Genomic DNA, 19423 nt, shown 5'->3' with positions numbered 1-19423 from the left:
ACAGCCGTTAATAGTCGGTGACAGCAGATGAACACGCGAATGGGACGATCGATAATTCAACCAGCCATATGTCTCTGTGGACTGGCCTGTTTGTCAACTACATTTTATTCCATTTGCAAAATTCAGCAGAAAATTGACACAATCCTTTTTCCCCGTTCCACATTCCACTGAGAACAATTGAAAAATGTAAACATACACAATCTACTGGCGCGTGATGGTTGACCTCCACGACCTCTCACTTCGACCAATGAATAAGCCGGATATGTTCATGACTATTCATGACACCCTTCGTCTTACCGAACACCTTGGAGTAGGCTAAACGGCGAATTTAGGAAAACAAAGTCGCGCCCGGCCACTCCCTGGACAGGATACTACATTTCGGAACTTTCACATCTCGGAAACATTGTGATAAGACAACACAGACATAATTACAATCTGTGGGACACAAACTTTGTCGGATTTTACACCTGTGCGGAGATCTACAGGTAAGAATTTCCTCACACACACACACCCGGGTTGGGCCGGTCTGTCGCTCGCCCTTATCCAACAGGTACCCTAAAATATTCCACGTGCTGAAATACCCTTGCGGCAATTAGCACCTTAGTTAAGAACAATGTATTTTCCATTAACGAAGTGGGTATGAACCTGTTGTGCGTTAAACATGTGGATATTTCAAAAGGCGTTATAACGAGGTACAGTTCAATCAGGCGTGACCAGTAGCTGTCAGTCGACCGGGGTGTAGCTGGTGATTACTGACCGTGAATGTAGATCTTATACTCATTGTACGTTTGACGTAATCTCCGCCTGATTCGCAGTGTAATCGAATAATTAGCGAACCTGCCTTGACTTGACTTTAGGAAACAAATGCAGGTAGGAGTGACATAGGAGAAGGTACAATATCAGAGATTCTTTAAAGTGATAGACCAGTACTTGGAAAACAGGTCAAGATATTGCAAAATCTGGGCGTTACGGTTAGATGGTGACAACGTCTTCTGAACACGCCCGGTAACATCAGTGGATACACGATTCAATATAGAGACATGGCTTAGGTTTCCCGGCCACAATATGAATCAAACATGTGCCTGAATATGTAAGTAGTTTATCCACGTACTGAAATTAGATACTGTGTATTATTGAAAACAATACCAAGTGAATATGTTGATTATGTTTCAGTCGTTAGAAGAAAATATTCAATATTTGTGACGGGGCAGTTTTAGAAGTAAAATAATTTCATATTTATATAATTTCTTTTAATAAACAATGTTGATTCTTTAATTGTAAATCTTGAAAATTTAAATGTTTTCAATACTGAATGCAAATACCCATATTTAGAGTAGTTAATTTAGGGACTTGCCATGTGTTATTGAGGGATGAGAGGTGGGACTTGTTCTTTGCTGACAAGGAGGATTCATTGGAGGGTTGGCCAAAACATGACCAAGAAAGGAGAAGATATATGACAAAATAGATACCGGTACTTATTAGGATGGTGATGAAAACAACAGACATGTATTTTGTTGCATCATAAATTGTTATTAATATTGATAACAATGTGTTTTCCATGGTTACAAACAACATTTGCATCTTAAAAGGTCAATAATACACCTGCACTTAGTCCTTTCTGTTTACATCAACCAGCAATGAGTGAGTGAGTTGGGTTTAACGCCACTTTTAACAGTACTACAGTTATATCATGGCATGTCAGCTTAATGTGGGAGGAAAGTCCGAAGTGATGCAGGTCTCAGACGTTTACCACTTCGGTGAAAGCCACGAGCACGGGTATGGTGCTGGTAACCCTAGAAACATAATCAGGGCGAACCGGGATTCGAACCCACAATCATAGGTTTCTGGCATGCCCAAGGGACGCAACTCTGCACAGCGAATCGCTGCGCCTCAGACGACTGGGCCACCCGTGATACACATCTGTAGCATACGTGATATGAAACACCATACCCATGTTCAAAGTGGTAAACGTCTGAAACCTGCATCACATTCTTTCTCACCGCTTTTCTCCCACAATTAGCTGACACTGTGATATAACTGGAATACTGTTGACCCAACCCACCAATACAGTTTTGATCATTTTAAAAAATGAAGTCTGACTGAAAGTTTTTTCATTCAAAGGATTTCTTAACCCAAGATGTAGAAGACTAACCCATTTGGTAACACAATGTTTTCTGAGTACCAATTAAACCCTAAGACAATTCTGTGTGAACTGATAACCTCATAGAATTTTATTTTCCCAAACATATTTTTAAAAATATGAGTAAGTGCTTGAAGTAATCATACTAACCGTGAACAATTTAGGGGATATCAGTTATCAGTTATGGTTATTGACCTGTTTTTATTGTGTACAGATTGAAATCTTATAGCAAGTCTATTTCTTATTGTAATTCGTACATCAAGCTGAGATGCTGTGACGGTTATAACTTATCATGTTTCATTAACCATTGTTGGCCCTGAATGGAAGGTAATGACATCTCCAGATTAAGCTGGGAAGTCCATGTAGTGGGACTGCCTCTGTGGTCTAGTGGATAGGGTGTCTGCCCAGAAGGCAGAAGGTCGGTGGTTTGATCCCCGACCCTGTTGAGACGTAAAGATGGTACTTCCTGGAGGAGGGTCGGGTAGCCTAGTGGTTAAAGCGTTCTCTCATCACGCCGAAGACCCGGGTTCGAATCCCGACATGGGTACAATGTGTGGGGCCCATTTCTGGTGTCCCCCGCCGTGATATTGCTGGAATGTTGCTAAAAGCGGCGTAAAACAATACTCACTCACTCACTCACTCACTCACTACACCTCCTGGTGTTTATCATTAAGGGAATAGAACACGTACTGGTCAGCTCAAGTCTGTCTGCCATGTCTGAGTGGGCTACCTATGTTGCACTGCCACATGGTATCACAGTGTGCTAACACTGTAAATCTGGCATTAGTCAAGACTAGTACAAGCAGTCAAACACACATGTGCTTGCAAATTTCTATAAAAGTGCAATAATTTTGCAATAACTTTAAATAAAGCTACAAAACCCTTTCCATATCCAATAGAAATCTCTGCATAAAGCAGTGTCGATTGTATAATTCTGACTATGTCATGAGCATGTGTTTATGAATCACTATCAAATAGTTATGATGCCGGGTGTTCGCGAAAATGTGAGCATATCCTGCCCCACCAGTGGCACCCATCACAAACACATGCAAAAGCAAGTCAATTATTCACCCGAAAATATATGGGAACATATGGTACAAGTCAAAATAGGGAATTACCCAATTTCACCTCATCTCCAAGCACTGTATAAGCTAGTTTTGTTTAGTTTTGATTGTTTTTTGTTTAACGCCGCACTCAGAAATATTCCAGCTATATGACGGCGGTCTGTAAATAATTGAGTCTGGGCCAGACAATCCAGTGATGGCATCATGAGCATCGATCTACTCATTCGGGATACGATGATATGCATCAACCAAGTCATCGAGTCTGACCACCCGATCCCGTTAGTTGCCTCTTACGACAAGCATAGTCGCCTTTTGCGGCAAACATGGGTTGCTGAAGACCTGTTCTACCCCGGATCTTCACAGGTCTATAAGCTAGTAGTTCACTCAGTTGTTTGGTTGAACTCCCAGCACCTGTTGCATGCTCGGGCAGATATTGTAGACAGTATTCCTGGCGTTATCTCACAAGTGTTGGGTAAGTATCTCAGACTGGTAGATAATGGCCTCCAGTGGCACAGATCATGAACACAGGTACGGTACTTTAGTCAAGTCTACCAGCTTGTCTGGTCAGCATGTCATGAATAAACTGTGGCTGTACAGCTAAGTGAGTTCATGTGTAGCTGACCATCCAATTATTTATTGTGATTTGAAGAAGGTAGCAGGTACATGTATATTAATATGCCTACAGTGTAGGTGATTTCAACTTGTGTAAATGGGATAGGCTAAGGTATTAGTCACAAACAGTACTTCACCTTCTACTTTCGTCTTCAGTTATATATATCTAAGAGGCCAATATTTGACCCAGGATGTTCAGAAATGTCTGTGAAATTCAAGGATTGGTATTTAATTTCCCTATTCAGGTTGTCTCAGTTGATAATACTCTTACGGTAGTGTTTGAGTTTTGCACACATGGCATATATTTCACTGATAAGACAAGTAAGAGAAATGTTATATTCATTATTGTATTTTCAATGCCATGCAAAAATGTCTCTGATGTTAAGAAAAGTTCTTGATTTTGGATCACATGACCTGGATGGTTAGATTCAGTGATTTGGATGATTTGCATGTCTTCATACCCAGCAGCATGAATCATTGCTCACAATATCAATTAATTGGGGTGTCTGATCCAGATTCAATTATTTATAGGTCATATAACTGAATATTGCAGAGTACGTTGTTAAACAACAAAATACAATCAAACCCAGATTGAGTCCAAGTTATCTGCCATGGGCACATAGTTGAAAATCCAAGAAAGACCCTGATGCTAAATATATAACGGAAACCAGTAGACTCTGTTTAGTAGGCTGTTAAGGAGGTTGTATATGCAGTATCAAAAAGATTCCTTATAAGGGATTGAAAAAAGTTGGTTAAACTACAAAACCTGCTCTTCTTCATGTTCACACTGAGGTAAGAGTGAAACAATTTCTTTCGTCATACTTTCATTTCACCAGAGTTGTCATGAAATACCAAAAAGTATCGGTCTTGAAGATGATCTACAAGTCTTTGGCTTTAGGTGTTTAAGGGGTTCAGTGATGTGGCTGTATGTGCTTGTCTTGAATGTGTATTTGTGCCATCAGTAAAGACAGCTCTGAGTGCCTGCCATGATGCTGGTTGTATACACTGATTAATGCATCTATTATACATAGGACTGGCCTGTCCGCCTCAACAACAGCTAGTCACGACCACGGCGCAAGGTTCTGCTCACGCAAACAACCCACGTGTGTCTCTATGTACAGCAAACAATTCCAACCATATTTGTCTTACAGTTACACTATACATACTGGATATAGCAACATTGTAACTGTTATTGATATTTCATAATAAGAATATCTTTCATAACGATTAATTTATATTTTCTTCCATGCCTCCTACTGTATGTAGTCCAATACTATGCTTTCGTGTAGCATATTATACAAGATATATTTTGTATAACAGTATTATAAGTCTATATCAATGTCAGTGTTACTAACCGAAATCTTTAAATAAATCGTCATCTAAATTGGGAAAAACAGTAAAATTCATAAACGAAACTATACATAATATTTTTTAAGTAATGGTGACAATTTATTTATTCATCATCTTAAATCGTTCTTGTTGAAATTGTTTAATCGGTTCAACACGACATGCGTTTCACATTTCGTGATCTCTGTAGACGGAACCTGAAACTCAGGGTACGCATAGTGTCACATGATATGGAGACGTCACTAGTGGAAAGTGTGGCCTGTCAATAAGATGTCAGTCCCTCTGACTCAATTCACATTTCCAACATTGTGCAGTGTTTTCTTTCTCCTTCTTGCAACAGTGAGACAGACTTGGATATTGTTTACCATCAACAATACAATGTGACACTGGTAGAAGCTGTTTGTATACTGGCCAGACGTCTTCTCATGATCTTCGGTTTTAAATGTTTTACATGAAATGGACATGAACAAAATATTTAAAATGTAAAATTTCACCACATTCTTCCTATTCTGTCCAATTTGATCAAATATTTTTTTTTCTGATTTTGAGGTTGGCAGACACATCATTATACAAGGCGTTGGCCTGGCTGGGGAATGCAGCTGTGGTTGGTTGTAACTGACACACTGCCTCCTTAATTGGTTAGAATTGGCCTTCGGCAACTCGGGGGCATGGGTGGCCCAGTTGTCTAAGGCGCTGCTATTCGCTGTGCAGAGTTGTGTTCCTTGGGCATACCAGAAACCTATGATTGTGGGTTCAAATCCCGTGTTGGCCACGATTACGTTTCTAGGTTTGTCAGCACCATACCTGTGCTCGTGGGTTTCACCGAAGTGGTATACATGGTATAGGTCTGAGACCTGCATCACTTCGGTCTTTCCTCCCACATTAAGCTGACACACTGCAATATAACTGGAATACTGTTTTAAGTGGTGTTAAACCCAACTCACTCACTCACTTCAGCAACTCATGCTTTTAAAAGGCCACTGAAGCGATCAGGTGGTCAGGCTAACTGATTTGGTTGATGCATTTCCAATTGCGTAGATCACTGCTCATGATGTCAATCACAGGATTGTCTGGTTCAGACTTGATTATTTTCAGGCCTCTGTCATAGCTTGAATATTGTTGAGAGTGGTGTTAATCAACACATAAACAAATAAATATATGTCAAGGTGTTACAGACCAAAATGAAATATGTGACACTAGGACATCATGTCAGGGTGTTACATACCTAGAGGACATATGTAGCACTAGGACATCATGTCAGTTTGTTACATACCTAGAGGACATATGTAGCACTAGGACATCATGTCAGGGTGTTCAACACCTTAGGACATATGTAACAGTAGGCATGTGACTACGCAATTGCAGGTTGAACTAGGCAAATACTCTGACGATACATTATGTAGGTATGAGGAGGAATTGCAGGTAGCAGAGGTAGATTATGAGGACATGAGTGGTTCGCACAGGCGCCGATACCTGACAGGTGTTGCGACACAAGCATATATCTCAGTCTACCTGTGCTGTTGATGGGCCGTGATGTGGCCTGGTCGGGTCATCAGACCGGCCGAAGGTGTTCACTGGGATTATCTCACCCGGTGGTGGTGCTAGCAGGACACTGATACTATCTGTTGAAGAAGTCACTTGAAACAACAAAAATTTGCATTCGATGAATGACAACGAGTGTCTCTTATGACATTACAGTACTAAAATAGAGCTGAGTGGAACAGCATTTCGTAAGATGTCACGTAGTCACGTAAGATGACAATACAGATTTCATGGACATAATTCATCATTTCTAATATATTCAGCTGCAATGGAAACTCTGAATTTAATTTGAAGGAATTATACCTTGAGTAAGCAGGCACTGAAATTAATGTTAAATCTTTCTATGCATGTACGTCTTCTTGGTACATCACTGTCTCTTGCATTATATCCCGGGGGTGTTATATAAATATTCCTTTTTATTGCTCTACCACTGATGTTTAACTTTTGATCAACCATTCAATGAAGCTTTAATGTGATACCTATCTTTATCAGTAAAATTTACCATCCTTGTTGCAAAGACTTCTCCCTGTTCTTTCATATGTTAATCAGTTAGCTGACTTATGTGTACATTTAGCCCAGTTTGATCTCGGAGACTGAAAAGAAAAGAGACGGGAGTTTTTTCTTCACAATGAGACTCATACATGTCATAAGCTAACACTGCACATCCAAAGGCTTTTATTTTCTATGGGTTTTTTAGTGTGTAAGCATTAAAGCCTACATTTGGAGAGATGGCACTAACTATGTCCACAGCATAAGGGGCTTGCTTGATGGACGGGCTTGTAAACCGAGTTGTTGACAATGATGGTGGGCAAACAGACATGTTGACAGAAACTGATAGATAGACTCGCGGGCCTCAAGATGGCTACAGGCTGTAGTTACTACAAAAAGTACTTACGTGTTTACTGCTCTGTTTAGCTGTTGTTGTTGGTGACACGATGATGCTATCTGTAACGCAAGCATGTAGTTTGGTTTTAAAATTTAGCATTCAAAGTATTTTATAAAAAGGTTTCAAAGTTTCTGAATTCATTTGACTTCATTACTATTAAAACTTCAAGGTAAAAGGTAAAATAACTTTTGGTGTGAGTGAGAGTGAGTGAGTGAGTGAGTGAAAAGGGTCCTTTTTATGCTGTATATGACCATAGATAAGCCGAATTTTGAGGACCAGAACAAAGATTCTGTAGAAAGGGGTCGGCACATGTATGGGTTACACTTTCATCAAACTCTTTTTCTGTTGGTAAAAAAACTACATCGTAACACTTCAGGTGAATGAACAGCGCTATAACAAACTTTGCGAATGAAAATGTGAAATTTGCGATTAAACCTCGCTAGACATGTTGATTTACAATTTCGATTGTATTTCGTATTATGCTTGGCATTGTTTTATATGCAGGGATAACAGATTTATGTGTGCAAGTTTGTAGACGTATTTAGATTCACTAAGTGAAAAAGGATTGATGTAATCTTTGATGTAAGACAGAGGAAAACACACGAACCCCAGGACTACTCCTGTGTTCTTGATTTATCTATATAAAGTATATTGTTAGCACTTCTGATCAATCATTACCATTACGATATGTTTAAGTAAACCATGCTTGAGAGAAGTACATACTGGGGTATTTACGGTAGCAGATATATACAGTACTTACTTCATGTTTGCCTACTCAATAGTCATGACAGTTGTCAGTCTTCATTGATCATAGTTAGCACAATATCTTATTTTAGCAAGCCTAACTCAGTGTTTGTTCAGGCCTCAGTCTGTGTGATGGCGTCCTGGTATGATATCACTCATATCGCCCTATGCTCAATGAGGAAGTCCTCTATAACTTGTCACTGTCTTTGAGGAATGTTGGGTAAGTTCATATGGTGTAAGGAACACTATTTTGTTTTGTTGGGATAAATATAAACCTCATCACCTGAGAATAACCAGTCTAGATTAACCTATCAGCCAAAACAGATAAGCTAAAACAAAACCTTTTAGCAATTTAAAAAAAGATAAACATTGGAAGATATTTTACTGAATTTGTCAAACAAATGAGTGCCAATGGTTAATTGAAAACTATGTAATGGTAATTTTATTTCTTCTTAACACTCAGTCTCATAAATAAAAGCAACACAACCCTTTCAATAATTATAGAAATCTGCTAAAAGCAGAGTCAAGTTATGAATCTGACTACATCATGAGCATGTGTTATTAAATCAGTCAAATAGTGATGATACCAGGTTTCCACAAAAGGTGAGCATATCCTGCACCTGTGGCAAACACCTGCAAAGGCAAGTCAATTGTTTATCTGACAAAAATGGGAACATATGGTACAAGTCAAAATAGCAAATTTCATTGGACATTATTTTTGTCACTAATGCGTCAACTTTGGAAATGTTCTCTTCATGTCTGCCATAAAAAATTTTTTGAAAGCTTACTGAGGCCTTGAATATTGTTACTTTGATCAAGCAACTTTTGAGCAAGCGTCATATGGTGCTCTTTGAAATCATGATAGAAAGAGCATGCTTGATTGTAGTCATGCAAGATTGTTGGTTGAAAGTGTGGAAATATTTTGTGTTTTAATGGAAGCCTTCCATGTTGTTCACCATGTTCATGTTGACATACAAAAATAACACTTCACAAGAGAGGATTTGCCCTCAATGACAGTGACGGAATACTCTATGAAGACTTATGTGACACAGACCATATTGCATAGCACCTGCCAGTTGCACACGACCATGATGGGGCTCCCCTACCTATCCAGGGAGACATGTGTCGGGCTGTCATTCATTGTCACTCAACCACAGCTAAGGTAGCCAAATATACATTTTCTAGGAATGTAGCTGAGAAGATTTTCTCAGAAACGTGCGTTGTTATGACAATGACCTTCAACATGTTCAACCCCTTTGCTTTCTGCAAACATCTCTCTGTCTGCCCTGTGGTAGTGAACTTGTCATATCCGTCTGTGATTCAGGACATGTTTCCTTATGTTGCAATTCAGCAAGGCAGTAAGCATCTTACCGAGGCAAGGGAGTTAACTGACTATAAAAGTCCAGTTTCTGCCATTGCCGAATTAAGCCGAAATTTCTGGGTTCGATTGTCGCGCCACCAGTTGCTATTACGGGTTATGTCCATTCTGTGTCCCTACTTTTGACCAATCAGATTCCACCTGTGATAGCACTTGCATTTGTTTCAGACAAAATGGCATCGCTCAATGAAGGCAGTCTGATCGATAATCAAGATTTATTTTGTTATAATATGGGTGTTACCTCGTGAAGTGTGTCAAATCACGTAAGCACGTTGATTAAAACATGAAAAGATTTTGAAAATATCTGTTGACGCCAAGTTGACGATACACATGCTTTACGAACCGGATGATGATTTCGTTACACGATTTTGATTGGACTATGCATAGACTCGTTAATTCAGCCAAAATATAACTCCATAATTGCAGCCTGTTTGGGCAAGGGTGGAAACTGGACTCTTGTAGTCAGTTAACTCCTTGCCTCTGAAAGATGGGCAGTAAAGTTGCCTTGTGACAGTGCTAGTTAATAACATCAGCAGCCTGGTTTGTTTGACAAAATATCTCCTTGAGAGCACCGTGATTGATGAACACCAAGCTGAAGGTCAAGCAATAGGGATTAGTCTTCCATCCATTGGTCAGTGTTTGAGGGGATAGTTTGACCAATAACAAACTGTGGAGGAAAGGCAGACTAACACTATCTTGTCCTTGGGGTCATCTTGTAAGAAGTATTCAGACATCTTGTAAGAAACATTCCGACATCTTGTAAGAAACATTCCGACATCTTGTGAGAAGCATTCCGACATCTTGTAAGAAACTTGTAAGAAGCATTCAGACATCATGTAAAAAACATTCAGACATCTTGTAAGAAGCATTCAGACAATTTCTAAGAAGCATTCAGACAATTTGTAAGAAGCATTCAGACATCTTGTAAGAAGCATTCAGACATCTTGTGAGAAGCATTCCGACATCTTGTAAGAAACATTCAGACAATTTGTAAGAAGCATTCAGACATCTTGTGAGAAGCATTCAGACAATTTGTAAGAAGCATTCAGACATCTTGTAAGAAGCATTCAGCCAATTTGTAAGAAGCATTCAGACATCTTGTAAGAAGCATTCAGCCAATTTGTAAGAAACATTCAGACATCTTGTAAGAAGCATTCAGACAATTTGTAAGAAGCATTCAGACATCTTGTAAGAAGCATTCAGACATCTTGTAAGAAGCATTCAGCCATCTTGTTAGAAGCATTCAGCCATCTTGTAAGAAGCATTCAGCCAATTTGTAAGAAGCATTCAGACATCTTGTAAGAAGCATTCAGCCAATTTGTAAGAAACATTCAGACATCTTGTAAGAAGCATGCATACATTGTAAGAAACATACAGACAAATCTTGTAAGATTTAACATTCAGAGAAACATTTTAAGAAACATAGGGAGCGTTTAGGCAAGGTAAGAAGCATTCACATAAGTTCATAAGAAACATTCATTCTATTTTGTGAGAAACATTCATTCTATTTGTGAGAAACATTCAGACTAGTGTTTACAATTTGTACAAGATCATGACTGTATCGTTTCCCACGTACCACAGTCAGCTGAAAGGGTGTAGGTTCTGTGTGTGTAAACCCCACAAGATGCCATGTTGTCTGATCGTGCACCTTTGTGCACTGATAAACACTCATGTTAAATACTTGTAAGAAGTTCCCGCTCTCCAGGTAAATCAAGCCTCTATAGACCTAACCCAGTGTGTGATGGGGACAACTCAGGTGATGCATTATGCTCCCTGCAGGTAAACAGACACAGAGAGACATCATACGTCAACTTCCTCACCTGTTATTTACCTGAGCCAGGTGTACTGGCAATACAGGTAAATTACACAGTTAGACATGCTGTAGAAACAAATGCAGCTAAAACATGAACATTTTGTGTCGCAAAAAGTTTTGTTATTGTTCATCTCAATTTTATATATATTTTTTAAATCAAAGTGTTTATGTTTTCAGTTTAGGTGGAGAGTAATACGTTACCATGATTACACTACATGTATATTACTCAAAAGAAGTTAAAGAACACCTGATATATTCATATGACTATAGTCAATCGGTCATAGCATGTAGGCATTGCAACACACAGCCTTCCAATTGTAGGTGTTGTTTAACTTGTTTTGAGTAGTATATGTTGTCATACTGTCACATTGCGAGATGATTAAAGATGTCATTTATGAAGTCAGTGTGTCGGATACATGAGCTGTGCTTGCTAAGTTTAAAGTCAAGTGTGAAAAAGAGAACAATTCTAATGTAATGTGGGGGATCTGACCAAGGTTCATGGGCCCTATCTTGTGTTGAGGAATCTGACCAAGGTTCATGTGCCCTATCTTGTGTTGAGGAATCTGACCAAGGTTCATGTGCTCTATCTTGTGTTAAGGAATCTGACCATGGTTCATGGGCTCCATCCTGATCTGACCAAGGTTCATGGGCCCTATCCTGTGTCATTAGTATCTGACCAAGGTTCATGGGCTCTATCCTGATCTGACCAAGGTTCATGGGCCCTATCCTGTGTTGAGAGATCTGACCAAGGTTCATGTGCCCTATCCTGTGTTGAGAGATCTGACCAAGGTTCATGGGCTCTATCCTAATCTGACCAAGGTTCATGGGCTCTATCCTGATCTGACCAAGGTTCATGTGCTCTATCCTGTGTTGAGAGATCTGACCAAGGTGCCCTATCCTGTGTCGTTAGGATCTGACCAAGGTTCATGTGCCCTATCTTGTGTTGAGAGATCTGACCAAGGTTCATGGGCCCTATCCTGTGTTGAGAGATCTGACCAAGGTTCATGTGCTCTATCTTGTGTTGAGAGATCTGACCAAGGTTCATGTGCTCTATCCCATGTTGATTGAGAGGAAGCTATGTTCACAAGGCTTCTTCATTGATATGTCAGTACATTTGACCTTGCTGGATCTTTAGCTGCACATGTAAGGATAATATGTATAATTCACAAAAAGCGGACTAAGGATCTGGCGCTATTTTTAGCTCTTTTTATCCTACATCTTTACAAATGACTGTGTCTATTCAAACTGCAAACATTAAATGAGTACTGTCAATACGAACTGGTCTCAGTGAATGTTTGACTGCGATTTTATACACTGTATTGAAAGTTTTTAATATACTACTCACATATATAGTCCGTCATGGTGTAGTGTACTCCTTTAGTTCAACGTAGATTATTTCTATCATACAAGATTGAGAATTGTCAATGTCACAGGTTCGATTTTCATCGTCTCAAAGTAACATTCAGCAAGTGGTTAAAAATAAATTTGAGACGGTGACAAACATTTAATGTGTGACATAAAATGATTACCTCTGTCGACTGTTTGATACCTTTATGTGGTTAGGTTGTTGGTTACAGCATTATAAATTATGTAAATAGGCAAAGGTATATTTGTTTGTTTGCTCCGATCATCCTCAGTCGTTACGTTCATCCATTGTCATACATTTCTATACAGGGTGTCTTGCCGTTGTTCATGCTTGAGCCGAGGATCATGGGAAAGTGGAGGTTATGTGTAAGAATGCACATGTAATATTTTTATTGTTATAGAAACTCCCCCACTAAGTGTCTCCTCTTTGTGTTTCATAGGGCGAGCCAACAGCCATTGAGGATCCCATAAAGGGGATTGCATTTAATAGAACATTACCATGATTACAGTACACATTTTTTTTAATGGCTTAAAGATTTTTAAATTGCACAACAGTACATTGGATTGGTAACAGGTTGGTCATAATAGGAATGGATTTTGTATATATTTTGATTTTGATTTGTGGTCCTTTGTTGCAAATGGTAAATTATGAGGGAAGACATGACAAGTCTGTTTCAGCTGCAGCATGTTTGCACCTGTGTTCATCCACTGCAGCATGTTTGCACCTGTGTTCATCCACTGCAGCATGTTTGCACCTGTGTTCATCCACTGCAGCATGTTTGCACCTGTGTTCATCCACTGCAGCATGTTTGCAGCATGTTTGCACCAACGTTCATCCACTGCAGCATGTTTGCACCCACGTTCATCCATTGCAGCATGTTTGCACCTGTGTTCATCCACTGCAGCATGTTTGCACCTGTGTTCATCCACTGCAGCATGTTTGCACCTGTGTTCATCCACTGCAGCATGTTTGCACCTGTGTTCATCCACTGCAGCATGTTTGCACCAACGTTCACCCACTGCAGCATGTTTGCACCAACGTTCATTCACTGCAGCATGTTTGCACCTGTGTTCATCCACAAGTAATAGAGGATGTTATATGAGTGTTCATACTATGTTTACGACATGAGTGTCTAAATTCCGGGCCTTCCTGAGCCAGAGCGAGGGAAATACCGGAATTTAGGCACGAGTGTTGTAGTAAACATAGTATGACATGAACACGAATATGATCTTTTCATAACTGAAGATGTCTATATACAGACAAATTTTAGTGTTTACCTATAAAGACAGCAAGTCGCAACAGCAGCTGAACCGCAATTTGTCAAATGACGTCAACAATCTTCTGCTACAATGTCGTTTCTAGTGTGACATAATTCTGACCTCACGTCACAAATAGATTCAAATGATATCAACAATGCCGTCCGGATGATGGAAACAATACACTGTTGTCTCATGACATGATATGACCCAAGTGCACATATGATTTTTATGAACCCCGATGTATTTGCCCTCGTAGGTAATAAATACGTTTTTTAGGTGTTCGCAGTGGGCATGGACTATTCATCAGATCGGTTATGACTTTTAGAAAATAACAGTTTTATAATTGTTTCTCAATCTCTTAGCATATATTCTTGACTGTAGTGAGTTTCCACCATAATGCCATCTCCATTCTAGGAGATGCAGTATTTTGGAGAATTCTTTTTTAAAAGTATTATACGCACACAGAAACTACGCGATCGCTTGAGATTAATGAACAGGAGATACCAAACTTGGTCAATGAAAATGTGAAATTTGCCATAAAAACCACTGGACATCAGTTGTATTTCCTGTATGCTAGGCGATCCGTGAAGATCCGGGGTTGAATAGGTCTTCAGCTTGCCGTAAATGGCGACTATGCTTGTCGTAAGAGGCGACTAACAGGATCAGGTGGTCAGGCTCGCTGACTTGGTTGAAACATGTCATTGATCCCAATTGCGTGGATCGATGCTCATGATATCAATCACTGGATTGTCTGGTTCAGACTTGATTATTTACAGACTGCCATCATATAGCCGGAATATTGGAGTGTGGCGTTAATCAACAAACCAACCAACCAAACGTATGCTAGGCAGTCTCAGAAACGAAGCCAGAAATAACACTCAGATCTATGCATTTTCTTTCTTGCAGATTGACAAGTGATTCGGTTATAAATCAGATACCAAATAAGGTAACTGAAAAGTATTTCAATGCAATGATTGGAAGAAATAAAATCGAAAGCTATTATTTTACCAGGAGCAATATATTCCAGTATGGTGTTATTTTAGTTTTTACAATTTTTATTTAAAATAATAATAAACAATTTTGTATACAGGCTAGAAACTAATAAGTACATGTATCAAATATATGTCATTTAGGTTTGTTTGCAACATCTGACTAGATTGAGTGGGTCAGTATGTTAACAGGAAAACTAGCACAGTATGGCCTTGTGTGGCTGCATTGTGACGGACAATACTCACAATGTTGGCAGCCATAACAGAATGTTCAGAGATCCGACTCAGCTTAGGGACTATCTAACCATGATCATTAGTCTTTGAAAGACTGAAGTGAAATTGACTGATTTACCTTTTAATGATATTGATTTGTGATCCATATATGCATGATTGGGATTATTAGGTCAGGTAGATACATTGTTCAGCTGTGATACGGAATTAAACCTGACAGGTCGTGCACTGAGTTGAGAAATCTGTCTCACAAAACATGACAAAAGTGTTACTGTCTCTGAAGGAGCTGGAATGAGTGATATGTTGTGGTAGAAGCACAGGATACATGAATGTGTGCCGAGTGTCGAAATATACTGAAGACTGTAGCGATAAGTCACACAGACACACAGGGATTAGTACTAGGCATAGTCTTCATTTGAGTGTCTCCTTAAACTTATTTAATGATTGATTGAATTGACCTGTGGAGGACCTTTTCGAATTCGAGACATCAGTGATTAAAATGATGTTTGATTCAAATCCTTGTTTTCCCGTGTGTTTTTCAGATGGAAATTTGACTTGCCTTTGCATGTGTTTGTGATGGTGCCACTGGTGGTACAGGATACGTTCACATTTTCATGAACACCTGGCGTCATCAGTATTTGATAATGATTCATAAACACATGCTTGTGATATTGTCCAATTTGTATAAGAGTCTCTGCTTTTACCGGTACCAGAGATTACTTTTGATTATGGAAAGGATTTGCCGCTTAATTTTAATTTTTAATTGATACATGTAATGTGCAGTTTTTGTTTGATTATTTCTCACATGTGGAGTCTTCCCATATGATGGATGTAAATTATTGGAGTTGGTTTTTTTCGATTAAAATGATGTTATCAGTTTCTTATAATGAGGAGTCATTCCCCCGTAAGAATGCATGATAAATTGTTGCTGCAATCCTAGATTTCCTCTATAGCAGATAAAAAAAAAATATTTAAAAAAAAAAGAAGTCATTATAGTTATTGCTTATATACAAACCCTCTCCAGGATAATAGTGATGAAAGATGTTTTACTTGAGCGTGTGGGTGATTCTCACATACCCCAGTTCTGACGTCAGCTTCTGTTATCTTGCTGGACTACTGCTAGAGCCAGCATCCAATCACACTCACTTGATCAATGTTATTTAAACATTTACCAAGCAAGGGTGGCGAGATTTCCTGAGTGGCCTGTGATCGCTCTTGTCTGACCACTGTGTCCAGGACACTGGACAGGTCTTCAAAGGCAGTTTGAAGTGTGTGTGATGTTGTCACACATGGGTGATCACACGTCACACAACCTGTTCACAAGACTGTCTTGGACATTCACATCCAGTCTGACAGCAGGGATTGTCATGGGCGTGGAGCAGACAAGGGCGTAGACTTACTCCTTCATATTTCTATACAGTGTGATGTCTGGTCGGGCTCTAAAGGGAACAATGTAGAAAGTCTGTCAGCTCGCTAGACTTGCAAACGTTCAATCTCAGGTTGGGGGCAGTCCGGTAGCCTAGTGATTAAAGCGTTCGCTCGTCATTCCAAAGACCCAGGTTCGATTCCCGACATGGGTACAATGTGTGTCCCCCGCCGTGATATTGCTGGGATATTGCTAAAAGCGACGTAAAACTCACTCACTCCATCTCAGGTTACTTAATTAGTACTAATGTTTGGATGCAATTACTCTCTCAATTGCATTTATCATGACTGCCAACCCTTATTCGGATTGTAACCATGTGATCAAAAGTCAATGGAGATGCTTATCGCAAGCAAAATGGAGATTTCTGGAAAAACACACTTTACAATTTTTGTCGTTGCTATAAGCATGATAAGTAATATTCCTTTTTGCTGGAATATAAGTATAAGGACACATGCAGCTATTTTCGTTAATTAATAATCGAGAATTTCCTGATTCTGGTTGAATGTACTCAATGTATGCTGTCTCTCGTTCAATGTACCTAGTGATCCGGCTGTACTTGTGTGTGTGATACAATAGGCAATGCTCCTTGATCACGGCAGAGTACCGCTTGGTCTAGTAGGTTTTTATCTGGTTAAACATTGTTAGTGCTTTTAAATCACTCTTTTATGACTCAAAGCCTATATGCAGTGTGTCGTATATCACAGGTGGAATTTCCAAACTAATAGAAATAAATATGCAAGATGGATGTGTTAAAAGACAAACTGGTAAATACAGAATATGTGGACTTGTTTAAAGAATATTTTGATCCTGAAAATACTGGGGGAAATTATTTTGTCTCAAGGTTTATACTCACAAAATAGATATATTTGTATGCTGGTTGTACTGAAAAAATGTGTTGTGAAAATATATAAAAATAGTTCATCTCCTTTCAGAGGAAAAGAATATTGTCTGCAAACAGTCACATGACAAGATTTCATCGTTTACATAAATTCCGAGTGCACCCCTCCAGAATTATGCATGATTCCTCCCTAACGTTTATTTGCTTTAACGGCTATTATTATTGGATTGACATTACTGTATGATAACATCTAATATAACATCATAACTTGTACTATAACTAAACTGTATTTTCTAAAATAACAACGTTTATCTTTATTTGATAGTCGGTCATACATGGCTTCTGTGGTCTAGTGGTAGAGTGTCTGCCCGGAGAGCAGAAGATCCGGGGTTCGATCCCCGGCCGTGTCATACCAAAAGACGTTAAAAGATGGTACTTGTTGTTACCCTGTCTGGCGCTCGGCATTAAAGGGCGAAAACAAGGACTGGTCGGCTCGGAGTCAGTATACTGTGTCTGAGTGGGGTATTCATGTTTAACTGCGGCATGGTATCTCAGGGTGCTAGCACTATAAATCAGCATCAGTCCAGACTAGTACAAGCAGCCACACACACACGTGCATGCACGTCGCTATATAAGTGCAATAATCTTGGGCGCGACGTTAAACCCAATTCACCTCACCTCACCCTAACCAGGAAACTCTCTGATATGAATGATTGTGCAGATTAATGGAATGTGGATAGGGGCGCCTCTGTGGGGATAAGGAACATAAAGAATGATACCCTAACAACAATCATTGACAGAGAATAAAAATGTGTTTTTCCAAGCAACCAGATACGACGACACCCATTAATACCATGTCTCCTTTATGTGGTCTTCGGCACTGCTCAGTGTTACAATGTAGAGGTGTTGAAAGGAGTGTCCTAGTTGTAGTAAAATGTCATGTTCAACAACGTGTTATGTAAATGAGAGTTGCACCAGAGTGTCTTTTGATATCTTATGAATCATTACAAGTCTATCATTGAAGCAAACATCTGGGGCTAGCCACTGATCGGTGACATGAAGGTACGACTTTAGATATTATCAAATACTTTTCTCAAGTAGTAATTATGTGAAGATATTTTCACTTTGACAGCAAGTTGATGTCGGAGATCATTTTGAAAGAAATACACCTCTCTCAACATGAAATGTCAACATAAACTTTCTTATTTTGACTAACTTTTTCACAAACAACCCTCTTTATGTACATGACCCGCATTTTGAATGAAATTATTTCCTATATGTTGTATTTATATGTGGTTATAAATTTAAACCACCAGGCATCAAATTTTCAATAAAACCTCAAAATCTGAAAATATGTAATGTTTATCTCCTAAATATAGCATGTGAAACAACATGTAATATAAACAATTACATGGCAACAATGGCGACTATGCTTGTCGTAAGAGGTGACTAACGGGATCGGGTGGTCAGACTTGCTGACTTGATTGATACATGTCATTGTATCCCAATTGCATGGATTGGTGCTCATGATGTCAATCACTGGATTGTCTGGTCCAGACTCGAGTATTCACAGATCAACATCATATAGCTGTAATATTGCTGAGTGGGGCATTAAACAACAAACAAACAAACATGGCAACAGTGTATCAATTAAACAGTCTACATTCCATTCTAACATATGTTTACATTATTTTTAACTAATTGGAAATGAAGCCCTGATGCATACAGTAAATAGTGTCTAACAGGGACATTACCATCTGAAAGATGTTATTTCATGCCTGAGCTGCT

General features: G+C 39.2%; 1 protein-coding gene across 9 annotated transcripts in view; it reads left to right on the top strand.

Annotated features, from left to right (window-relative positions):
* Nucleotides 1-273: 273 nt before the first annotated feature.
* The window catches only part of LOC124132609 (unconventional myosin-XV-like), a 162760-nt gene continuing 143610 nt past the window's right edge, over nucleotides 274-19423 (top strand). For 8 of the 9 annotated variants that reach the window (XM_048400885.1, XM_046496675.2, XM_046496634.2 and 5 more), the window contains exon 1: nucleotides 274-485. The gene's annotated coding sequence lies outside the window, so the exon portion shown is untranslated. Of the gene's footprint in view, nucleotides 486-786; nucleotides 1091-19423 lie in introns of those variants that run through there. The other variant, XM_046496627.2, reaches the window with a different exon arrangement.

The sequence above is a fragment of the Haliotis rufescens genome, unplaced genomic scaffold (genome assembly GCF_023055435.1).
Source record: "Haliotis rufescens isolate VD_foot unplaced genomic scaffold, xgHalRufe1.0.p SCAF_20, whole genome shotgun sequence".
Classification (NCBI taxonomy): domain Eukaryota; kingdom Metazoa; phylum Mollusca; class Gastropoda; order Lepetellida; family Haliotidae; genus Haliotis; species Haliotis rufescens.
The sequence above is the reverse complement of the archived record's forward strand: the minus strand, read 5'-3'. Positions and strand labels throughout refer to the sequence as shown.